This window comes from Chlorocebus sabaeus, chromosome X, assembly GCF_047675955.1.
Source record: "Chlorocebus sabaeus isolate Y175 chromosome X, mChlSab1.0.hap1, whole genome shotgun sequence".
Lineage (NCBI taxonomy): Eukaryota > Metazoa > Chordata > Mammalia > Primates > Cercopithecidae > Chlorocebus > Chlorocebus sabaeus.
Window position 1 is genome coordinate 15,375,561 of NC_132933.1, and position 26,857 is coordinate 15,402,417.

At 39.0% G+C, this 26,857-nt stretch overlaps 1 pseudogene; it reads right to left on the bottom strand.

Annotated features, from left to right (window-relative positions):
* Positions 1-12,777: 12,777 nt before the first annotated feature.
* The window catches only part of LOC103232674 (polycomb protein EED-like), a 79,952-nt pseudogene continuing 65,872 nt past the window's right edge, over positions 12,778-26,857 (bottom strand).

Consider the following 26,857-nt stretch of genomic DNA (forward strand, 5'->3'; position numbering starts at 1 on the left):
TGTTCTCATTCATAGGTGGGAACTGAACAATGAGATCACTTGGACTCGGGAAGGGGAACATCATACACCGGGGCCTATCATGGGGAGGGAGTGGGAGGGATTGCATTGGGAGTTATACATGATGTAAATGACGAGTTGATGGGTGCTGACGAGTTGATGGGTACAGCACGCCAACATGGCACAAGTATACATATGTAACGAACCTGCACGTTATGCACATGTACCCTAGAACTTAAAGTATAATAATAATTAAAAAAAAGAAAATACCGACTCACACAAAAGGTCATCTACTTTTTAAGATAAGATGGTCAAGATTGTTTTTGAGGGTAAAAGGGAACAAAACTGTGACCCAGGAGAGATCAAAAATACCATGTATTAAAGACGTAATTGGAGAGATAAGAACCCAAAAAAGGAGGAAAAAAATGTGGTCCAGAACACAGTTGTACCTTACTTTCAGAATAGCAGTTCCTTCATTCAACAGATATTTATGAGGTACCATGTTAGGCATGGGAGGCGCAGGAGAGAAAAAACCAACTAACCAACCAATCAACCAACCAAACAACAAAAAATTAGAATCCCTACCTTCAAGAAACTTTATAGTTTAGTGGGAGGGAAAGATTTTTAAACAAATAACCACTAAAATAAAAATAAAATTACAAATGGTGGTCATCATAAAAGAATTAAGTAGTATCATGAAACAGAATCATGGGGGAAGCTGCAAAGACAAAGCCTTCCTGAAGAAAACCCAAAGGAAAAGCGGGAGCCAGCCATGTGAAGACCTGAGGTCTGGGGATAGAAATTTTCTGAACAAGGGCAACAGCAAGTACACAAGTTCCAAGGTAAAAATAAAATAAAATAAAATAAAATAAAATAAAATAAAATAAAATAAAATAAAATAAAATAAAAATAAAAAGTTTGGTATGTTCCAGAATCTAAGAGAAAGCCAAGTAAATGGCAATGATAACAGTGAGCCTCCTGGCCTCCTAGTGAAAAAGATCAGGCCCAGTTCCATTTTCTTTCTGAGCCAAGTGAGAGAGGTGAACCCATCCCACCACTGCGACCATACCAGCACTTTCTCTCTGATTCTGTAAAACAAGGAGAAGGAGCAGGGGCTGCTTCTAGGAGAGGAAGCTCAGCAGGAACCAGGGAAGAAGCTTTGAGTAGTTAGGCAGGCAGGCAGGCCAAGGTAGGCTTGGGCCAACTGAGGAGCAGATGGCTGCAGGAGCAGCAGCTGGGGCTCATCCACAGGCATGTCTCTGGCCTGCCCCTGAGCTCTGGATAAAATTTCTAAGGGTCACAGAATAAGAAGCTCTGTGTTGTGTGATTGATTGATTGATTTACAAATGGACTGATTTTTTTTTAAAGCAACTAATAGTCATTGTCTGCTACCACATGTACCAAATAAGATGGGTGATCAAGCTAGGCAGTACCATTAAAAATAATTTTTAATGAAATGTAATTTATGTGTGTGTGTGTGTATATATATATACACACACATATATATATATACACACACACACACACACATATACATATAGCATGCAGTTTGATGAGATTCAACAAATGTATACATCCGTGTCACCACCACCCCAGTTAAGATACAGAACATTGCCAGGTGGTTCATGCCTATAATCCCAGCACTTTGGGAGGCTGATACTGGTAGCTGGTGAATCACTTGAGCCCGGGAGTTTGAGACTAGCCTGGGCAACATGGCAACACCCTGTATCTACAAAAAAAAAAAAAAAAAAAAAAAATAGTGAGGCGTGTTGGCATGTGCCTATAGTCCCAGGAGGCTGAGGTTGGAGGATTGCTTGAGCCCATGGGCAGAAGTTGCAGTGAGCCAAGATTATGCCTCTGCACTCCAGCCTAGGCAACAGATCCAGACCCTGTCTTATAAAAAAACAAAAAAAACAACCACCCCCTCCAGAAAAAAAAAAAAAAAAAAAAACAGAACATTTTTCACTTCAGAAAGTTCCTTCAGTGCCCTTTCCCAGCAAAGAATGTCATGTCTTTCCCCAAAGGCAACCATAACCATTGTTCTGATATTTCTCACCATGGAATCATTTCACCCTTTTTGAGGGTGATATAAATGGAATCATGCTGTTTGTACATTTTTTGGATCTGATTTTATTCATTATAATATTTTTGAAAAATTTCCACCCAATTTCATGTATCAGTAGTTCATTTATTTTTATTGTTCTCTAGTATTACATTGTATAAATATACCACAATTTGTTAATCCATTTTACTGTTAATGGGCATTTAGGTTGTGTTTTTAACTATAATGCATATATCCACTATAAAAATTCATGTACAAATCTTTTTGTGGGTACATGTTTTCGTTTCTTTTAGGTAAATATCTAGGAATATAATATCTGTGTTATAAGGCCAGTGTATATTTAACCTTATAAGAAAATGCCAAACAGATTTCCAAAATGGTTGTAACATTTTACTTCCCCACCAGCAATATATATGAGAGTTCCAGTTGCTCCGCATCCTCTTCAACATTATGTACTGTCATTTTGGTGGGTATAAAGCAGGGGTCTCCAACCCCTGGGGCAGGGAACCAGACCTCACAGCAGGAGGTGAGCAGCAGGTAAAAGAGAGAAGCTTCATCTGTATCTACAGCCGCTCCCCATCACTTGCATCACACCTGAGCTCCACCTCCTGTCAGATCAGCAGTGGCATTAGATTCTCATAGGAGCATGAACCTTATTGTGAAATGCACATGCGAGGGATCTAGGCTGCACACTCCTTATGAGAACCTAATGCCTGATAATCTGTCACTGTCTCTCATAACCCCCTGATAGGACTGTCTAGTTGCAGGAAAACAAGCTCAGGGCTCCTGCTGATTCTACATTATGGTGAGTTGTATCATTATTTCATTATATATTACAATGTAATAATAATAGAAATAGGCCGGGCGCGGTGGCTCAAGCCTGTAATCCCAGCACTTTGGGAGGCCGAGACGGGCGGATCACGAGGTCAGGAGATCGAGACCATCCTGGCGAACATGGTGAAACCCCGTCTCTACTAAAAAATACAAAAAACTAGCCGGGCGAGGTGGCGGGCGCCTGTAGTCTCAGCTACTCGGGAGGCTGAGGCAGGAGAATGGCGTGAACCCGGGAGGCGGAGCTTGCAGTGAGCTGAGATCCGGCCACTGCACTCCAGCCCGGGCGACAGAGCGAGACTCCGTCTCAAAAAAAAAAAAAAAAAAAAAAAAAAAGAAATAAAGTGCACAATAAATGTAATGCCCTTGAATCATCCCCAAACCATCCCTGCACTGGTCCGTGGAAAAATTGTCTTCCACAAAACTGGTCCCTGGTGTCAAAATGGTTGGGGACGACTGGTATAAAGTATTATCTCACTGTGGCTTGATCTGCATCTCCTTAATGGCTAATGATGTTGAGTATCTTTTCATGTGCTTATTGGCCATTCCTATATCTTCTTTTATAAATTGTTCAAGTCAGGCCAGGCACGGTGGCTCAAGCCTGTAATCCCAGCACTTTGGGAGGCCGAGACGGGTGGATCACGAGGTCAGGAGATCGAGACCATCCTGGCTAACACGGTGAAACCCCGTCTCTACTAAAAAATACAAAAAACTAGCCAGGTGAGGTGGCGGGCACCTGTAGTCCCAGCTACTCGGGAGGCTGAGGCAGGAGAATGGCGTGAACCCGGGAGGCAGAGCTTGCAGTGAGCCGAGATCCAGCCACTGCACTCCAGCCTGGGCGACAGAGCAAGACTCCGTCTCAAAAAAAAAAAATAAAAAAAAAAAAAAAAATAATAATAATAAATTGTTCAAGTCTTAGGCCATTTTGGAGAGTTGTTAATCTATTTATTGGTGATTTTAGGGAATTCTTTATATATTCTGATTACAAGTATTTTGGCAGATATATGTGCATGTTGTTATACTATATTAATTACTTTATGTGCATATTGTCTCCTCATCTGTAGCTTGCTTATTCATTATCTTTTTAAAAGCAGATATTTTCAATTTGGTATATTCTACTTTTTCAATTTTGTCGTGGCTAATACTTTTTGTGTTCTGTCTAAGAGATTTTGTTTACCCCAAGATATCACAAAGTTTCTTCCAAAAGTTTTATGGTGTTAACTTCTAAGTTTAAGTCCCCAACCAATTGCAAATTAATTCTTGTGTGGTTTGAGTTAAAGATTAAAGTACACTTTTCTATACAGATATCCAGTATTTTCAACATGATTTTTTGAAATCAGATAGTATGAAACTTCGAAATTTTTTCTTCTAGCTTAAGTTCATTTTAGTTGTTCTAAAACTTATGTGGAAATGCAAACACAGTTCTTTTTCAATTTTGGGGGGGCTTTCCTAGACCTTTAAATTTCCACGTACATTTTAAAATCAGCTTGTCTACAACTACCAATCTGGCTGTAATATTGAGCAGGATAGCATTGGATTCATAGATCAATTTGGGGGAAACCAATCTTAATATTAGGTTTTCTAATTCATTAGTATAGAATATATCAATTTATTTAGGTCTTCTTAAATCTCAGTAATGTTTTATAGTTTTCATTGTAGAGGTCTACACATTCTCTGTTAAATTCATTTCTAAGTATTTTATAATTTTTGATGTTATTATGACTGGCATTTTGAAAATATCACTTGTAATTTTCTATTTTTAGTATATAGAAATACAATTGACTTTGTCTATTGATACTGTGTGGTGGACTGATCCTTAAGATGCCCCCTAAGATTTTCACTTCTTGATGTTCATGCCCTTGTGTGACCTCCCCTTGAATATGGATGTGACCTGTGACTTGCGTATAGTCAACAGAATATGACAAAGGTGAGAGGATGCACGTGATTCTGTGTATATGTGATTATGTTATATAAGATTGTAGCACCCATCTGGCTGTAGTGTCTCTACCTTACTGCTATGAGGAAGCAAGCGGCCATGCTGGACAACCCCATGTGGCAAGAAACTGTGGTTGGCCTCTAAGAACTAATAGTGGTCTGGTCAACAGCCAGCAAAAATACTGAAGTTCTCAGTTCTTCAGTCAAAATTAACTGATTGCTACCAATAATCACGAGTTCAAGGTAGTGGGTCCTTGCCCAGTTGAGACCTCCACATGGAAACCCAGCCCTGTTCAATTCCTTGATCATAGCCCTGTAAGACCCTGAGCAGAAGATCCAGATACACTGTGCCCAGACTTCGGACAGAAATTGTGAGATAATAAATATGCTTTATATTTTAGCTGCTAAGTTTGTGGTACTATTATGCAGTAGTAGAAAATGAATGCAGCTTGTATCCAGTGCCCTTTGTAAATTTGCTTATTACTTCTAATAGTTTTTTGTTTCAGATTCCTTTAGATGCTCTGTGTACATAATATTTCTGGTGGCAAGGACTATTTCACTTCCTCCTTTCCAAATATTTGGTCTTGTTAACTCTTCATTTGTCTGCCTTCTATTTTATTACTTTCCACTCTTAGTTGAATTCCTAGTTATTTAGACTGTGTTAATTTCCCACTGTTTGGGGATATATATATAGTATCTTTTGGTTACTGATTTCTAATTTAAATCTGTTACAGTCAGAGAACATGAACGGGTAGAATGAATGAGTAATAATCCTGAAAATGCTATTGTTTCTGCTGCCTCCTCATTGAAATAATACTGAAACCTGTGCTCCTATTCTGAGACATGCTTCCACAAATGAATGAGAGCCCTGGGGTGGCGGGAAATGGCAGATAGGGGGCAGGACTAACTTGCAGCTCTCAATCAGAAGGACAGAGCAGTGTGTGGAGACTCACATTATGATTTTTTTTTCTAAAAACTACTGCAGGAACATACCACGAAAGCTGAGATAATCCATACACCCTTTGAAGGAGGTGGATTGCTGCTGCAGGCTTTGTAGGACAACCAAGGAACAGTCTGCTTGCTTTCTCAGCTGGGAGGCATGTAGCCTGGGGCAAGTTCTCAGCCCTGCTCGCCAGCTGCCTGGAAATAAACTCAGTGTTGTTATGGGGGCACAGTGGGAGCCTTTTGGGCTGAGGTGGTGTGGGAGCTGGGTGGGAGCTGGGTGGGAGCTGGGTGAAGCCTATGACTGCTGGCTTTCCCCTACTTTCCTGGAGAACTGTGTGATGTAGCAGAGACAGCCATAATCCCTTGGGAACATAACTCCATTGGCCTGGGAACCACACCTTCATCTCCCATAGCAGCTGCGGCAAGTCCTGCCCAAGGAGAGTCTGAGCTCAGACATACCTAATCCTGACCCTGCCTGATAACCTTTCTCTAACCACCCTGGTAGCAGAAGACAAAGGACGTAATCTATTGGGAGCTCTATGGCCCTGCCCACCACCTGATCCTCCCTATACTAGTACAACTGATGCACTCTTGAAAGTGCCACCTTCTGGCTGGAGGCCAACCAACACAAAGTGAGTGCATTTAACAAAAACACAACCAAGGACCCCCACAGAGTCCACTTCAGTCTCCTGCTACCTCCACCAGAGTAGGTACTGGTACCCATGGCTGAGAGACCTGAAGATGGATCACATCACAGGACTCTTTGCAGACACTCCCCACTACTGGCCCAGAGCCTGGTAGCTCCACTGGATGGCTAGATCCAGAAGAGAAATAACAATCACTGAAGTTTGGCTCTCAGGAAGGTCCATCCCTAGGGGAAAAGGGAGGGCACCATATCAGGGGAGCACCCCCATGGGACAAAAGAATCTGAGCAGCAGCCCTTGAGTCCCAGATCATCCCTCTGACGTAGTCTACCCAAATGAGAAGGAATCAGAAAAACAGTTCTGGTAATATGACAAAACAACATTCTTTAACACCCCCAAGAGATCACACTAGCTCACCAGCAATAGATCCAAACCAAGAAAAAAAATCTCTGAATTGCCACAAAAAGAATTCAGCAGGTTGATTATTATGCCAATCAAGGAGGCAACAGAGAAAGGTAAAATCCAACTTAAACAAATAAGGAAAATGATACAGAATATGAATGGAAAAATATCCAGTGAAATAGCATAAATAAAAAACAGTAACAACTTCTGGAAATCAGGAACACACTTAGAGAAATGCAAAATGCACTGGAAAGTCTCAGCAATAGACTCAAACAAGTAGAAGAAAGAATGTCTGAGCTCGAAGACAAGACTTTTCAATTAACCCAATTTGACAAAGACAAAGAATAAAGAATTTAAATAAAATAAACACGGCCTCCAAAAGTTTGGGATTATGTTAAATGACCAAACCTAAGAATAACTGCTGTTCCCAGGGAAAAAGAGAAATCTAAACATTTGGAAAACATTTGAGCGAATAATTGAGGAAAATATCACTGGCCTTGCTAGAGATCTAGACATTAAAATATTAAAAGCTCAAAGAATACCTGAGAAATTCATCACAAAAAAATCGGCACCTAGGCACTTAGTCATCAGGTTATCTAAAGTCAAGACAAAGAAAAGAATCTTAAGAACAGTGAGGCAAAAGCATCAGACAACCTATAAAGGAAAACCTATCAGATTAACAGCAGATTTCTCAGCAGAAACACTACAAGCTAGAAAAGATTGGGGTCCTATCTTTAGCCTCTTTAAACAAAACATTATCAGCCCCTGTCTCTACTAAAAATACAAAAAATCAGCCAGCAAGACTAAGCTTCATAAATGAAGGAAAGATACAGTCTTTTTCAGACAAACAAATGCTGGGACAATTTGCCACTACCAAGTCAGCACTACAAGAACTGTTAAAAGGAGCTCTAAATCTTGAAACAAATCTTTGAAATACATCAAAATAGAATGTTAAAGTATAAATCTCAAAGGACCTATGTAACAATAACACAATGAAAAACAAAATCGAGAAAAACAATGTATTCAGGCAACAAATAGCGTGATGAATAGAATAGTATCTCCCATCTCACTACTAACATTGAATGTAAATGGCCTAAATGCTCCCCCTAAAAGATACAGAATGGCAGAATGGATGAGAATTCACCAACCAAGTATCTGCTGTCTTCAAGAGACTCGCCTGACGCATAAGAACTCACATAAACTTAAGGTAAAGGGGTGGAAAAAGATATTCCACGTAAATGGACACCAACAGTGAGCAGGAGTAGCTATTCTTATGTCAGACAAAACAAATTTTAAAGAAACAGCTGTTAAAAAAGACAAAGGAGAGACATTATATAATCATAAAAGGACTAGCCCAACAGGAAAATATCACAATCCTAAATATATACACACCTAACACTGGAGCTACGAAATTCATAAAACAATTACTACTAGACCTAATAAATGAGATAGACAGCAACATATTAATAGTGGGGGACTTCAACACTCCATTGACAGTACTGGACAGGTCATCAAAACAGAAAGTTGAAAAAGAAACAATGGACTTAAACTATACCCTAGAGTAAACTGACTTAACAGATATTTACAGAACATTCTATCCAACAACTGCAGAATATACATTATATTCATCAGCACATAGAATATTCTCCAAGATAGACCATATGATAGGCCACAAAACAAGTCTCAACAAATTTAAGAAAATAAAATTATAGCAAGTATTCTTTCAGACCACAGTGGAATAAAATTGGAAATCAACTGCAAAAGGAACCCTCAAAACCATGCCAATACATGGAAATTAAATAACCTGCTCCCGAATGATCACTGGGTCAACAATGAAATCAAAATGGGAATTTAAAATTTCTTTGAACTACGTAATAATGGCACAACTGATCAAAACCTCTGGGATACAGCAAAAGCAGTGCAAGAGGAAAGTTCATAGCATTAAATACCTACATCAAAAAGTCCGAAAGAGGCTGGGCATGGTGGCTCATGCCTGTGATCTCAGCACTTTGGGAGGCCAAGGCAGGTGGATCACACAGTCAGGAGTTTGAGACCAGCCTGGCCAACATAGTGAAACCCTGTCTCTACTAAAAATATAAAAAATTAGTTAGGCATGGTGGCGGTGCCTGTAATCCCAGATACTTGGGAGGCTGAGGCAGGGGAATTGCTTGAACCTGTGAGGTGGAGGTTGCAGTGAGCTGAGATCACACCATTACACTCCAACCCGGGTGACAGTGTGAGACTCCATCTAAAAAAAAAAAGAAAGTCTGAAAGAGCAACAATAGACAATCTAAGGTCACACCTCAAGGAACTAGAGAAACAAGAACAAACCAAACCCAAATCCAGCAGAAGAAAAGAAATAATAAAGATCAGAGCAGAACTAAATGAAACTGAAACAAAAAAATAAAAAGATAAATGAAACTGGTTCTTTGAAAAGATAAGTAAAATTGATAGACCATTAGTGGCATTAACCAAGAAAAGAAGAGAGAAGCTTGAAATAAGCTTAATTTGAAATGAAAACCGGAGATATTACAACTGATACCACAGAAATACAAAGTATTGTTCAAGGTTTCTATGAACACCTTTATGTGCATTGTATTAGTCTGTTATCATGCCACTAATAAAGACATATCTGAGACTGGGTAATTTCTTTTTTTGTTAATTTTACTTATTTATTTTTATTATACTTTAAGTTCTAGGGTACATGTGCACAATGTGCAGGTTTGTTACGTAGGTATGTATGTGCCATGTTGGTTTGCTGCACCCATCAGCTCATCATTTACATTAAGTATTTCTCCTAATGCTATCCCTCCCCTAGTCCCCCATCCCCTGATAGGCCCTGGTATGTGATGTTCCCTGCCCTGTGTTCAAGTGCTTTCATTGATCAATTCCCGCCTATGAGTGAGAACATGCAGTGTTTGATTTTCTGTCCTTGTGATAATTTGCTGAGAATGATGGTTTCTGGCTTCATCCATGTTCCTGCAAAGGACATGAACTCATCCTTTTTATGGCTGCATAGTATTCCATGGTGTATCTGTGCCACATTTTGTTAGTGAGACTGGGTAATTTCTAAAGAAAAAGAGGTTTAATGGACTCAGAGTTCCATATGACTGGGGAGGCCTCACAATCATGGTGAAAGGCAAAGGAGAAGCAAAGGCACATCTTACATGGTGGCAGGCAAGAGGGCATGTGCAGGGGAACTCCCATTTATAAAATCATCAGATCTCATGAGAATTATTCGCTACCATGAGAACAGTATGAGGGAAACTGCCCCCATGATTCAATTATTTCCACCTGGCCCTGCCCTTGACACATGGGGATTATTATAGTTCAAGGTGAGATTTGGATGGGGACACAGCCAAACCATATCATACATGAACTAGAAATCATAGAGGAGATGGATAAATTCCTGAAAATATACAACCCTCCTAGATTAAACCAGGAAGATATAGAAACTCTGAATAGACCAATAACAAACAGTGAGACTGAAATGTTAATTTAAAAGTTACCAACAAAAAAAGTGCAGGACCAGGCGATTCATAGCTGAACTCCATCAGACATTCAAAGAAGAATCGATAGCAATCCTATTGACACTATTCAAATGGATAAAGAGGGAATACTCCCTAAATCACTCTATGAAGCCAGTATCACCATACTACAAAATCAGGAAAGGACATAACAAAGAAAGAAAGCTGCAGACCAGTATTCCTGATGAACATAGATGCAAATATCCTCAACAAAATACTAGCTAACAGAATCCAATAGCATGTCAAAAAGATAATCCACTATGATCAAGTGGGTTTCATACCAGGGATGCAAGGATGTTTTAACATTCACAAGTCAATAAATGTGATACAACATATAAACAGAATTAAAAACAAAATCACATGATCATCTCAATAGATGCAGAAAAGCATTTGACAAAATCCAGCAACTTTTTATGATTAAACCTTCAGCAAAATTGGCATACAAGGGACATACCTTAAGGTAATAAAAGCCATCTACGACAAACCCACAGCCAACATTATACTGAATGGGGAAAAGTTGAAAGCATTCCCCCTGAGAACTGGAATGAGACAAGGATTCCCACTTTCATCACTTCTACCCAACATTGTACTGGAATTCCTAGCCAAAGCAATTAGGCAAGAGAAAGAAATAAAGGACATCCAAATCCATAAAGAGGAAGGCAAACTGTCACTGTTTGCTGATGATATGATCGTATATGTAGAAAACCCTAAAGACTCATCCAAAAAGCTCCTAGGACTGATCAAAGAATTCAGCAAAGTTTCAAGATACAAAATTAATACACACAAATTAGTAGCTTTGCTATATACCAACAGCAACCAAGCTAAGAATCAAATCAAGAAGTCAACCCTTTTTACAATAGTTGCAAAAAATAAAATAAACTACTTAGGAATATACTTAACCAAGGAGGTAAAAGACTTCTACAAGGAAAACCATGAAACACTGCTGAAAGAAATGATAGATGACACAAACAAATGGAAACACATTCCATGCTCATGGATGGGTAGAATCAATATTGTGAAAATGACCATATGTGTGGCCTTATTTCTGGGCTCTCTATTCTGTTCCATTGGTCTAAGTGCATGTTTTTGTACCAGTACTATGCTGTTTCGGTTACTGTAGCTCTGCGGTATAGTTTGAGGTTGGATAACTTGATGCCTCCAGCTTTGTTATTTTTGCTTAGGACTGCTTTGGCTATTAGGTTTTTTTGTTTTTTGTTTTTTGTTTTTTTTGGTTCCATATGAATTTTACAATAGTTTTTTTCTTTTTTTTCTAGTTCTGTGAAGAATGTCATTGGTAGTTTTATACGAATAGCATTGAATCTGTAATTTGCTTTGGGCAGTATGGCCATTTTAATGATATTAATTCATCCTCTTCATGAGCACGGAATGCTTTTCCATTTGTTTGTGTCTTCTCTGATTTCTCTGAGCAGTGTTTTGTACTTCTGATTGCAGAGATATTTCACCTCCTTGGTTAGCTGTATTCCTAGGTATTTTAATCTTTTGTGGCAATTGTGAATGGGATTGATTGCCTTTCTGATTTGGCTCTCAGCTTGGCTGTTGTTGGCGTATAGAAATGCTAGTGATTTTTGCACCTTGATTTTGTATTCCGAAACATTTCTGAAGTTGTTTGTCAGCTGAAGGAGGTTTTGAGCTAGGACTATGGGATTTTCTAGATGTAAAATCATGTCATCTGCAAACAAAAATACTTTTACTTCCTTTCTTCCTATTTGGGTGCCCTTTAACATATAATATATCTTTAAGATAGTTATGTCTCTGTGTTGAATCGAACCTTTTACCATTTTGTAATGCCCTTCTTTGGTCTTTATTGGTTTGAAGTCTGTTTTGTCTGAAATTAGGATTGCGATCCCTGCTTTTTTCTGTTTTCCATTTGCTAGGTAGATGTTCCTCCATCCCTTTATTTTGAGCCCCTGGGTGTCATAACATGTGAAATGGGTTTTTTGAAGATAGCATAGCATTGGGTCTTGTGTTTGTTTGTTTGTTGGTTGGTTTGTTTTTAATCCAGCTTGCCACTCTGTTCCTTCTAAGTGAGGCATTTATTTCATTTACATTCAAGGTTAGTATTGATATGTGTGGATTTGATTTTGTCATTTTGTTGTTAGCTGGTTATGATGTTGGCTTGTTTGTGTGGTTGCTTTATAGTGACACTTTCAACTTTTTTTCATCACAGTGAAAATAACAAAAGTAACACACAGCTTTACAAAAACAAATTTTTATTAGAAAGCAGTAGAATCTGAGCAGGAAGACAGTACAAAGAATGTAAACAGTGTAAACATCACTACATTCAGCTCAACCTGATTGAATGCCGAAAGACAACTCTCAATGCTCTATGTGCCCTTACTAGCAAACTACATCAATTCTATTTTACACAGACAATATACTCTAATTTTGATTAGGTGAAAGCATTTTATCAAAGTCAAACCCAGTGCCAAATACTGGCATAATCACAAACAACTATAAGAACGCTGCTATCCCTGCTAAAACTGGTTTGTTGAATAGCAGCATCACATTTATGAGTTAGTGTTGTACATTTGGCTTTATGAGGATTTTATACTTCTGAATTTCAGACATAAAGTTTTCCAACTTGATTGCCCAGTGTAAGCATCTTTTGCCAGAAATTCATGGAAAATCTCATGTACCAAACATCACACTGGCTACAATCAAATCACCCAAGAATAGTCACATTAGACTCGCCAGGTTGAATTGTATCTACATCATCTTCCATTTTGCCAGGTTTCCAACATAACTGTATTTTCACAAGACTTAGAAAGTATCAAATCACCTAACCACCACACACAATCAACATAATTCCTATGTATGTCTCTGATAGAAAAACCAGAAAATTGATTTTCTGATAATTAAGTGGCCTGTAAGTTTTATTTGGGTTATAATCATAAGATTTCTTAATTGAATTCATCATTCTGTTTGAATCGATCCACCAAAGTTTGAGTGATCCATACCACAGGACTTTATTTTTTCACCCAAAAGATCACAACCAGGGCTTAGAACTTCAACTCGGTGCCCTTCTATGCTTCCAAATATTGTCACCAGTGTGTCCATTTGGATATTCCATAATCATGAAGCATGATCTTTACTTACTGACAAGAGTAGATTTGGATCTCTAGGGTGGAATTTCAGCTCATTGATAGCATTTCCACAGCCAACATAGTGCTTTTTACACTGGATTGTTATGGGATTAATCATCCCAGTTATGGTTCTATTGCTATCATAGGTCCACGCACAAGTGTAAAAGTTTTCATCAGCATCAGCATCCATGTAAGATGGCAACAACCGAATTTCTCCTTGTCAATGACATTCACACAAGGTAACTCTGTTGCTTCCCAGTTCCTAACAGTAATGGATCTTCTTTACCGTGCCAATTAAGTTGAACCCCAAACAGTGGTTGGTTATGATCTTCCTTGAGACTATTTACACATTTGAAAGCATATTTGCATTTCTTTGACTTCCATTTTCCCTTTCCCCAACTTTGCCTTCCAGGTGCATTTGGCATGTTTATAGGTGTATCAGGGTGTTCAGTGATTGTACCACTTTCTACTGACAGCGTCATCATTCTCCTCTCCAGAGAGGTGAGGGTTGCTGGTCTCGTCACTGCTCATCTTCTGCTTCTTCACTGCAGGCATGTCTATTCCCACCAGTACAGTCGACATTTCCCTCTCTTTTTAGTTATTTGAGGGACCTCCAAACTGTTCTCCACAGTGGTTGCACTAATTTACATTGGCACCAACAGTGTACAAGAGTTCCCTTTTCTCCACACCCTTGCCTGCATTTGCTATTGCTTGTCTTTTGGATACAATCCGTTTTAACTGGGATTAGATGATATCTCATTGTAGTTTTGATTTGCATTTCTCTGATAATCATGATGTTGAGCACCTTTTCATATGCCTGTTTGCCATTCATACATCTTCTTTTGAGAAATGTCTATTCAAATCTTTTGCCCATTTTTTATCACATTATTAGACTTTTTCCTATAGACTTGTTCGAGCTCCTTGTATATTCTGGTTACTAATGCCTTGTCAGATGGGTAGTTTCCAAATATTTTTTCCCATTTTGTGGGTTGTCTCTTCACTTTGCTGATTGTATCCTTTGTTGTGCAGAAGCTTTTTAACTTGATGTGGTCCCATTTGTCTATGTTTGCTTTGATTGCCTATGCTTGTGAGGTATTGCTCAAGAAATCTTTGCCCAGACCGATGTCCTGGAGATTGTTCCCAATGTTTTCTTGTACTAGTTTCACAGTTTGAGGTCCCAGACTGAAGTCTTTAATCCATGTTTATTTTATTTTTGTATATGGCAAGAGAAAAGGTCCAGTTTCATTCTTCTGCATATGGATATCGTTTTCCCATCACCATTTATTGAAAAAATTGTCTTTTCCCCACTGTATGTTCTTGACACTTGTCAAAAATGAGTTCACTATAGGTATGTGGATTTATTTCTAGTTTCTCTATTCTGCTCAATTGGTCTATATGTCTGTTTCTATGCCAGTACCATGTTGTTATAGTTAATGTAGCTCTGTAGTATAATTTGAAGTAAGGTAATGTGATTCCTTCAGCTTTGTTCTTCTTGCTTAGGACAGCTTTGGCTATTCTGGGTCTTTTGTGGTTCCATAAAAATTTTAGGATTTTCTTTTTTATTTCTGTGAAGAATGTCATTGGGATTGCAATGAATCTGTAGATTGCTCTGGGTACTATGAACATTTTAACAATATTGGTTCTTCCAATCCATAAACATGGAATATTTTTCCATTTTTTGGTGTCTTCTTCAATGTCTTTCATCAGTGTTTTATAGTTTCCATTATAGACATCTTTTACTTCTTTGGTTAAATTAATTTCTAGGTTTTCAATTCTATGTGTGGCTATTGTAAATGCAATTGCTTTTTTGTTTCTTTTTCACATTGTTCCCTGTTGGCATATAGAAATGCTACTGATTTTTGTATGTTGATTGTGTATCCTATAACTTTAGTGAATTTATTTATCAGTTCTAATAGTCTTCCTGTGGAGTCTTTAGGTTTTTCCAAATATATGATCATATCATCAGCAAACAAGGACAATTTCTCTTCTTACTTGCCAGTTTGGATGCCCTTTATATATATATATTTTGTCTGATTGTTGTAACTACGACTTCCAGTATTATGTTGAATAACAGTGGTTACAGTAGGCATTCTTGGCATGTTCCAGATCTTAGAGGAAAGGTTTTCCATTTTTCCCCATGCAGTATGGTACTATCTGTGAGCTTGTCATATATCGTTTTTATTATGTTGCCTTAAGTTCTCTCTATCCTCAGTTTTTTAGAGGGTTTTTATCATGAAGGGATATTGAATTTTATCAAATGCTTTTTCAGCATCAATTGAAACGATCGTTTGGTTTTTACCCATCTTTTTTTGATGCGATGTATCACATTAATTGATTTGCATATGTTGAACCACCTTTGCATTCCAGGGTCAAACCCCACTTGGTCATGGTACGTGATATTTCTAACGTATTGTTGAATTTGGCTTGCTAGTATTTTGTTGAGGATTTTTGCATCAATATTCATCAGAGATATTGGCCTGTAGTTTTCTTTATTTGATATGTCTTTGCCTGGTTTTGGTATGAGGGTAATACTGGCCTTGTAGAATGAGTTTGGAAGAATTCCCTCCTCCTCCTCTATTTTTCAGAATAGTTTGAACAGGAGTGGTATTCATTCTTCTTTAAATGCTTGGTAGAACTCAGCAGTGAAGCCATCAGTTTCCAGGCTTTTCTTTACTGGGACACTTTTTATTATACCTTCAATCTCATTAATTGTTATTAGTCTGTTCAGGTTTTGTATTTCTTTATGGTTCAATCTTGATAGGTTGTATGTGTCTAGAAATTTGTCCACTTCTTCTATATTTTCCAATTTATTGGCATACAGTAGCTCATAGTAGCCACTAATGATCCTTTGAATTTCTGCAGTATCAGTTGTAATGTCTCCTTTTTCATTTCTGATTCTATTTACTTGGATCTTCTCTCTTTTTTTTTCTTAGTCTGGCTAAATGTTTGTCAATTTTGTTTAACATTTCAAAAAATCAACTTTTGTTTCATTGATATTTTGTACTTTCTTAAAATTTTCAATTTTATTTATTTCTGCTCTGATCTTTATTATTTATTTTCTTCTACTAATTTTGGGTTTGATTTGCTCTCGCTTTTCTAGTTCTTTAAGTTGTGTTATTAGATTGTTCATTTGAAATTTTTTCTCTTTGTTAACGTAGGCATTTCTAGCTATAAACTTCCCTCTTAGTACTGCTTTTGCTCTATGCCATAGGTTTTGATATGTCATGTTTGCATTATCATTTGTTTCAAATTTTTTTCAATTTCCTTATTAACTTCTTCATTGACCCACTAGTCATTCACAAGCATATTGTTTAATTTCCATGTGCTTGTGTAGTTTCCAAAATTCCTCTCACTATTAATTTCTAGTTTTATTCTATTGTGGTCAGGGAAGACACTTGATATTATTTCAATTTTTCTTTTGAGACAGGGTCTCACTATGTCACCCAGGCTGGAGTGCAGCAGTGAAATCATGACTTACTGCAGCTTCAACTTCCCAGGCTCAGGTGATCTGCCCACCTCAGCCTCCCAGATAGTGCAGACTACAGGTGTGCACTATCATACCTGGCTAATTTTTTGTATTTCTTTGTAGACATGAGGTTTTGCCATGTTGTCCAGGTTCGTCTCAAACTCCTGAGCTCAAGTGATCTGAGCGTCTGGGCCTTCCAAAGTGCTGGGATTACAGGTGTGTGTGACTGCACCTGGCCTATTTCTATTTTTTCAACATTTTATAACTTGTTTTGTGACCTAACATGGTGTATCCTTGAGAATGATCCATGTGCTGAGGAAAAGAATATGTATTCTGCCTCCCTTGGATGAAATGTCCTGTAAATATCTATTAAATCCATTTGGTCTGTAGTGCAGATTGAGTCTGATGTGTCTTTGTTGATTTTCTATCAGCAAGATCTGTCCAGTGCTGAAAGTGAGGTGTTGAAATCTTCAGCTATTATTGTACTGGGGTCTATGTCTCTGTTTAGCTCTAATAATATTTGTTTTATACATCTGGGTGCCCCAATGTTTGGTGCATATGTATTTAAAAATTGTTATATTCTCTTGCTGAATTGACCCCTTAATCATTACATAGTGACCTTCTTTGTCCCTTCTTATAGTTTTTGCCTTAAAAGCTATTTTTCTCTGATATAAGTAGAGCAACTCCTGCTCTTTCTCATGATTTTAAGCCCTTTATGGTAGCTGCTGCTGCTGCTACCAGCCCTGTTCACTCTCTAGGTCACAAAGTAAATTGATAGGTCTTTAAGACTACACAGAAATCAAAGAGGTGAATCAGGGCCTATATGAGCTGAAAAGAAATGGCCTTGTCAGTGGGCAGCTTCCAGCTCATGTGCCTGGTTTTTGTTTTTGTTTTGATCCAGTCTGATTAACAGCAGAGCTGAAGCATGAAACTAGATCTTCCAATTTTAAATCCAGTTTTATATATGACAATAATTTTTGCATGGAGTTTATAATCTAGACCTGAAGACAGTTCCCAAAAGAGTTATTAAAGTTATTTGATAGCTAGCATGGGTAGGAATAGTGTATAACCATTCAGGATGAATACTTAGAAGAAGAGTATTTATTTAGATAAGATTCAAAAAATGTTACCTCCGTCTAAAAGTTAGCTTTGCTACTTTATAATCACATTTATATTCAGTTACCTGAATTGGATTGTGAGTTTGTATCTCTAGTCATTACTTCCAGAGACATCCCTTTCTCCACTATCCTGGGGATCTGTGAGCTTCATCAACGGCAAGAGTAGACATGCCACTCACTTTAGAGTGGCTTCCGTCACTAATGCTTCCAGTCTGGGATTGTCATGCTAATAATTACAATCTCGTGTACTTTAAGGTTTATGAAGCACTTTTCAACATACGTTTTCTTATTATATACCAGAGTATTAGACACCCGAGTGGGGTCCAGATAGAGTTTTTAGATTTAAATCCAGTTAGCAGATGAAGAAAATCAGAGGTGAGATAACTTTCTTAAAGTCCCACAAGCAGTCAGCAGCTGAGCCACGATTGGAATTCACATCCCCCAATTTTAAATCCTGTGCTCTTCTACCACCCTCATGAGAAGGTAGTACAGGTCCCTTGTCTCCTTGCATGGAGAGGTGTGCATGCACAACAATTTTGTCTATCCTTTATCTCCACAATACTGCAATAGGTCTTTTCTGGGCTGCATTATGACTTTCATCAATCCTAAATGCTTATGACTTTATAGGCCTCTTCCTCCATAAAAATATAAAGTGCACTCACCATTGGAGCATCCAGATATATAAAAATATAAAACTTATGTTTTACTACTGCACTGTTATAAAGATGAATATGTTTTATTATATATTAAAACATTTTCTTTGATGTAATAGTCCAAAGTTTTTCTTCTGATTTTAAAATAAATTAAGACATTTTCATGAGTTCCTAAAATTATTGTGGACACTAGGCTTTGTGCCTCCTATTTTTAATGAAGAAGAGGGCCCTGGATATTTTTCTGGACAGAGTGATGCAGTAAGAACAGGAAGACTTGCTAGAGTACTTCACAACCTGAAATTTATGGACAACCTGAATCACTGAAATCAATTAAGTTGTATAGAAAATTCTGGACATATGTAGAGGTGTGCATTTTTCTGAGGTAAGCATGCATAGTTTACATTAGATTCTCAAAGGGATTCATTTTCCAAAAACAGATTAAGAAAAAGGAGACCATCTATTGTAGTGAAGGTGTGCTAAGGAATCCCATGCCAGATCTTGTTGAGATAACTCAACCTCTGTATTCCTATGGACTATAGAAGCAGTTGCATTGGTTTAGATGCTCCTTGACTCAAGCATAGGTACTACTCCCCAATCCCCATCCCTAAACACACACAGTCAAATCTTGAACTCTGTCCTAACAGCCCTGAAGGATTGGTCAGGTGAAAAGAACTGTATCTTTGGCGTTAGTCTCCAGGACCCCAGGATTAAGCCTCAAGTCTATCCCTTTATCCACTAACTTCTAAGACTAGTGCTCTGGGTAAGGAAAGAATTCACCCCGAAGCACGAAAGATCCAAAGGCCATGTGCTTTGGCTGGGGACAGTGGCTGACTGTTGGCAGAAGTAAGACATCAGGTGGTGTCACTTAAATGCCCTCAAGCCAGCCCTTGGCAACTTTTCCCAAATTTTTCAACAGAAGGCTCTGTCAACTAAAAGAGCCACAACACCCTTTACGAAGCTAATAAAGAGCTGCAAACATTGGCAGGAAGAGAACCCACCCACACACTGGCAAGAGCAACAGCAGTGATGAGAAGAGCCCTGCAAAGGCTAAAGAACATGGGTACAGAAGTTTGCAGCTGCTAATCAGGACCAGCAGGAGACCTAGAGGAGAGTGACTTTGATGCTAGTTGCAAATAATATAATAATGCCCACCATTACAAGAGAGGGGTACAGCCTGGAGGGCTTGGGGGCCAGTAACTCTCCCATAGTGCGACGGCTCAGAGCCCCACCCCCACCCCCACCCACAACCCAATGGAATACCCACGTGAGAACAGCAGCAGTGGGAGCAGGCAACCCTGCAGGAAGAAGGATTTTATCACTGACATTGTTTAGGATGGCTAGCACATGATGAGCATGAAAAGAAGACAGACTTTGAGTTAGTTTTATTATTGTTTTTAAATTCACCACAGGCAGTGCCGCCCTCTCCTCCTTATTGCCTGCACCTGGGGTGGAACTCTCCCACCACCTCTCCCCCACTTGGCACAACATTGCCCCAATCACTAGGGCCTGAGAAACAGTGGAGATGAAATTAGCCTCCTACTATTGGCAGATTGCAAAATAACTGTGGCTCTCCTGGAGGGAAGGCCATCCATTTGTAGTTCTTCCCACATAGGCCCTAGGAAGCAAGTGGGCAAAGGCAGAAAATGCTAAGTCAAGTCCTGGATGGAGTGATGGCAGCCAGTATCCCAGAGCTAGAGAGAATTCCTTTCTGTTCTACTCTTGTAGCTTGCTTCAAATACAAAGGGCATTGATCCATATGGGCTGCAGAAAACACTTCCATATGAGCACAGTATTAGATGCTTGGGTCTTCAAGTGCTTCAAGTGAATGGGAAATGTAGAGTAGGCCTTTCATAAGGTACCGTTCCAATTATCCCACCATTTTGGGGGCAGGGGGGTCCAGGATTGACCCTTCTTTTTACCCTAATAAAGATCTCACATAGAAGTTTCTTCTAATTTGTGGGAGAAATACCTGCTCACCTTGTTTGCCTTTTTCTTCTATTAAAGCTGTATTCCGTCCTGTCTTTACGCTGCTTTTCTATCTAGCCTCACCTTGGAAAGTTTCCTTTGTGGAGTCTATTTAAATGAATGCTGTGTTTCTTTTACTCATATACCAGAAACTTAGAAATCTGGCCTTTTCATTTGAGAAGGATATTTGGGGGTGGGGGGGAAATCTCATTAGCTTGTCAGCCAAATGTATATTTGCAAACGCTTGGTGCACATCAAACAATACAGACTTGGATAGGGAACAAATGTATTGTGCTCATTAAATTATTAGTATTATTATTTTTACGAAAAGGAATGCCTGAGAAAACAAATGCGTTTGGGTGTGTTTGACTACTCTTAGCTTTATAACAGGATTTACTCTTTTCTTTTTAAAAATCCCTGTTCTTCAAATTTGTAAAAATAACAAATCGTTTATTTCCATGTCCAACTTGATTCCCTAGTGTTTGATTACTGTTTCACCAAAAGGAAAATAAATACAATATGTGCTATTAAAGTAATTCAGTGCAAATTGGGCATAACACAAAATTACATTATTAACAGCTGTTAAATGACTATAAAATGTAATTAGACACACTCAATTCACTACTCATGAACTGCACCTGATTTCTAAAATATCAATTTAGAACTTCGATTATTCTTGACAAAAGAGAACATACTAAGATTTTAGGTTTAAATTCCTGATAATGGATGTATTCCCCTGTGACCTTTACTGGGATTCCAAATAAGAGGAGGAGGAAAGAGTTGTTTAAGCGCAGGAGGGGAATTGTGAGTTATCATGTGGGTGCCGGCCGGGTTCCCACTGAATCCCTGCCAGCTGCAGTGAGGCATGAGTGTCCTGGTTAAATTTTAACTCTCTGCTTGCAAAGAAGCAACAAAGCCCAGCACAGATACTTGCATTCTAGATGTTTATAACTTGCTCTTCTTGACTCCTCAATTTCTTGGCTGCCTTTTCAATGTATCCTGTTAATTTGCTTAATAAAAATAAATAAAATAATGCCAGTCAAAAAGTATGGGGATATTCATTCCGCACTTTCCTCCTCCTCCAAGGCAGGATGGAGGCAGGATGACATGATGTCCAATATATGCTTTGGGATACACATGGGATCATAACTGGCTCTCATCGCAGACTCCTTACTCTAGTCACCCTGGCTTTTCCTACTCCACCCCTACCTACCTTCTCAGTCTGATTTCCAGCTTCTCCCCTCTCTAGCCAAGGCTACTTGCTATTTACCCAAATGTGCCTCGGGTAGAATACTTTCCCCTTTTCATAGTCCTCTCTTTCCTTCAAGCTACAGTTCCACACGCACAGTTCCGTTTTGGAGCTTTTACTAACCCCCCAATGAGAGGTCCCCTTTTCTTCATCAGATCCCCTGGAGCCTCAGCCTGAGCCCCTTCTGTGATCGTTGCTACACTGTTTTCTGATGAGAGGTTGGTGTTGCACAGTGGTTTATAGTATGGACTCTGGAGTCAGACAAAATTGGGTTTCAATCTTGGTGCTTCTAATCTCTCGTGGTGTGATTATGCGAAAGTTGCATCACTTCTCTGAGCCTCAGTCTCATTATTTATAAAATGAACACAGTAATAGTTTTATTTCCTCATTCTCAAATCATGAGGACAAGAGAGTTTTAGAATTCAAAGATTTGGGGATTTTAAATGGTATAGCGCACATTTTGTACACCACAAAACATCTGTCAGAAGGGATACTGCCTTGAAAGCAAACACCTTAGTACTTCTACAGTGAAACAAATGAATAATTACACAAAGTAGGTTAAAATGACAAAGAGCCTCATGTCAGTTCAGGTCAGCTTTTACTGCCAAATTGGTTCTGGAAAAAATCATATGAATCAACTTTGGGTTTTTAAAAACTTTGTACTTTAGAATTATAGATAAAAGACTATGGACTTGTGAAGATTACATAAAATAAGTGTAGCACTTAACATAGTGCTAGCACATAATAAATGCTTAATGAAATTAAGCTATTGTTACATGATCATTTGTGTACTTGGCTTTAACCCTTTATTGTCAGCGAGCTCTTGGAGAGGAAGAGGTTTTGTCTTAAACAGCCAACCCCATGCATTGAATTGTACTTTGTAAGTGCTCAATAAATGGTCTTTGGGAGAAAGTCATCACCACATTGCTTAAATCTATTTCCAGTTACAGAAATGTAGAACCTCGTAAATGGCTATAATCTAAAGATTAGATCTGAATTCCTCCAAATAAAGCTTATAGTCTGGGCTACTAAGAAGTAAAATATGTCACAATAAAGTCACATGAATTTTCACAAGGAGAGTTACATTGCTGAGTCTCTCACAGCAATCATGCAAACCTGACCAGCTTTCAGACAGAGTGGGAAAAGAATGCAGTTGGGAGCAAGCACACTATTCACAACCTAGCAGGAACCAAAGCAAGGGCAAGAGAGAGGCGTTTGACCCAGAGGTCATGCGAAGCCCGAGTGGGAACTGAGGGAAAGGAGCTGACTCCTGGGTGGGATGAGCACTTTGGTGGCATGAGTTGGTGGTCTGAGGGCATTCACCCTCCAAAGGCAACCAGCACAATCAAGACTAATTGGTCTTTGTTGGCAGCCTCAATGCACTCCCCAATCTGAATAGGTCTCCTTCCCTCAGGCTGACACCCCTAAGAGGATTCAGCACTTGTGAGTAATTTGGCCAAGCCTAACTTGAAGTAATAAAACTTTTAGAGCCTTTCCAAGGTCTTTCTACAGGAAAGAAAGATTCTGCAGGCAGATTAGAGGAGCTTGTCTTCCCTTAGCACAGGTAACGGCCTCAATGAATCCCATTTGGGATATTCATACAGATGAAGGGAGAATAGATCCCTAAGGAGAAAAATGAGCTGCTTCCTACACTGGTTGAGATACAGTTTATTGAATGGCAGGTCACTTCGCTTGGATGATCAGCCATTTGTCATATGTGACTGGAGGCCTCTGAGAAACAGGGACAGGGAATGTGAAAGGAATCAATGGGAGTTCTGGCCCAAGAGAAACATTTGCCAGCATGAATTCATTCATTAACTTCTCTAAAGTCTGCTTTTATCTTTTAGCCTCAAGGCCACTCCTGAGTTCAAGATGGTCTCAGTGTAGGAACTAGTCCTATTAACAGATCATAGGGTCTGCCAAGAGCTAGCCAGTGCAGGGTCTTTGCTCCTGAAATACTTCCCACAAAGGCAGTCATATTGAAAGAGGATCCTTAAGTGCATGATATGGGTTAGATTCACTCTGAAATGATGGTTTCATATCAAAAGATATGCCTGGAAAGTCACAAGCCCGGATGCTGCTGTTTTAATTTCAATAAATGTATGTGAACCTATATAGCTCATAGGGGGTCTGGCCAGTTATCACAGTGATACTGACACTATTGAAAATATTTTTGAGACCTCTTTTTGGGGACTACCTTCAGAGTGTGCACTATATTCTTAAGAATCTCTTCAATGGTGACAAACCTATATCTTTGTGGGGTGAATTTGATTTTTGCAAAGAGCCATAAATTACCCCAAAGTAAAAATCAAGTAGTTAGCCTAGGACATACCATTTAAACATAGAGTAATGCAACCATAAAAAATGAAAGAAATAATGGCATTTGTAGCAGCCTGGATGGAGTTGGAGACCATCGTGCTAAGTGAAGTAACTCAAGAATGGAAAACTGTATATCATATGTTCTCACTTATAAGTGGGAGCTAAGCTATGAGGACAAAAAGGCATAAGAATGATAAAATGGACTTTGGGGACTCAGGGAGAAGGGGGGAAAAAGGTGATAGCTAAAAGACTACATGTTTGGTGCAGTGTACACTGCTTGGGTGGCGGGTACACCAAAATCTCAAAAATCACCACTAAAGAACTTATCCATATAACCAAAAACCACCTGCTCCGCAAAAACTATTAAAAAAAAAAAAAACTAAAAACATAATAAAAATAGAGTAATGAAGAAGCAATGCTTTTCTCAGTGACTAACCCTAAAGGAAAAAGAATGAACTTTCACCTACCACATGCCAGTTACCTTTATAAGACCTTAACCTTACTTCATCTTTAAAATAACTGTCTTAAGGTATTAATACTCTCATGTATAAAATGGGGCTCAGAGAAGTCAAGTACCTTCAGCAAGGTCACACAGGTCATCGGTGGAGAGCTGAGATTGATGGCCATTTCTTCCATTCGTCTGCAAGCTAGAGAGTGTTCTTTCTGTTATACCACACTGCCTTCTTTGAAGGTCATTAAAAGGATAAAAAAGGGTGATCCTTCCCATCTTGATACACTCACAAAATTTCTTTCTCATTTTCACACCAAATAAAATAAAGTGAAAATACATATGTTATTTGTTTTGAGATAGGAGAATGCCAGGAAAGTTAGGAATGAATCAGGCATTTATAAATCAGGTAAATTTAGATGCTGAAGAAGAGCTTTTTGTTGAAAGAAACCCTGGTAATTATTTGAAAAATGTAATAATTCTGATGGAAATTACTTATTTTTCCTAGTTAACCTATATTTTAACTTCCAAGTACAACTGGCAGTGGTGGTGGCCCCCAGGGAGTTTACATTCTAGTGGGGAGGACAGAATCCCCCTACTCAAAATCAAGTAAACAGATAAAAAAGGAAGCAACAGATAATTGCAAGTTCTAATGAGGTCTATGAAGAAAACAAGTAAGAGGCTGAGATAGAGAATAGGGGCATGTCTACTTCAGGCCTCTCTAAGGCAGGACAGGATGGCACATGAAGTGTGGGGCCAAGAGCGTTCCAGACAGAGGAAACAGTGTGTGCAAAAGCCCTGAGGCTGAAAAGAGCTTGGTATGTTCAAGGAACAGAAAAAGGTCAAGATTATGGTGAATGAGGAGAAGTAGTGGCACAAGATGAGGTGGAAGGGAGGGTTAGAAGCAGATCGTAAAGAGTTTCCCAAACTGTGGTAAAGACTTTGAATCCCATTTTAGATAAAACTGGATGGGTTTAGGCAGAGGAATGACATGATGGATAGTCACTGAAGGTAGATCACTGGCTGCAGTTGTGGAGACTGGATTGGAAGAAAGCAAAAGCAGAAGAGGGAGGGCCTCCATTGTAAGTGTAAAGGAAAGCGATGATGGTGATTGGGACTAGGGTGATGATGGTAGAGATGGAGAAAGGAGGCTGGACTTAGGATATATTTAGAGATGAATTCAAGGGACTTCTAATAAAATGGATATGGGGACTGAGGAAAGGAAGAAGCCTAGGATGAATTATATATTTGGGGCTTGAATGACTTGGTGAGTGGTGGTGCCAGTCACTGAGTCAAGGAAGGTTGGAAAAGGAACGGTGTTTGGGGGGAAAATCAACGTTCAATTTTGGACTTGCTAAGTTTGAAAAGCCTTTAGAAATATCTACATGGAGATGCCAGTTAGGCAGTTGGAGATGTGAATCTGGGCTAAAAACATAAATTTGGAGGTCATCAGCATATGTTGTTATCTATAGTCATGGACTTCATAAGATCACCTAGGGAGAATGTGTATATAGTAAAAAGATGGAAACAGATTGAACTCTGGGGCACCCCGACGTTAACAGGCTAAGCAGAGGAGGAGTCAGCAAAGGACACTGAGAAGAAGTGGCCTATCATGTAGAAGGAAAAGAAGAGAGTGTTGATTTTTGACCTCCTAAAGTTCATGAATCCAAGGGCTCTAGGATAAGGGGAACTTGACTATCATCCATTATTGCAGTAGGACTTTGATGGTTCTTGTAAAGTCATGGTGTCTAGTTTCATGCTTGATAATTAGTACTGGTTCCTGGCCTCGGGTTACTGGTCTTTGGGGTCAACTCCTGTGTCAAATAACGTGCTGGTAGTAGACGTTCTTGGTACTCCGGGCATTAATAAACCAGGCCGGGAAGCTTCCTGGAGTGCCCACAGCAACACTGATGGGTGTAGTCAAAGCTACAGCCTTGGGACTTAGAGCCAGGCAAGACCAATCACCCATAGGTAGCACAGAAAATCAGTATTCAAAAGACCCATAAGGCCTAGCTCTATAACCTCCTTGGGGAATTTATCACGTAATCTGATAAATTGTGTAATATTCATTTAATGTCCATCTCATGCCCTAAACATACCCCCCTCAAAGCAGAAATTTTGTTCTGGCTTGTTTCCCACTTTATCCCCTGTGCCTAGCATAGTGCCTACTCATGCTAATTAACAGACTTACA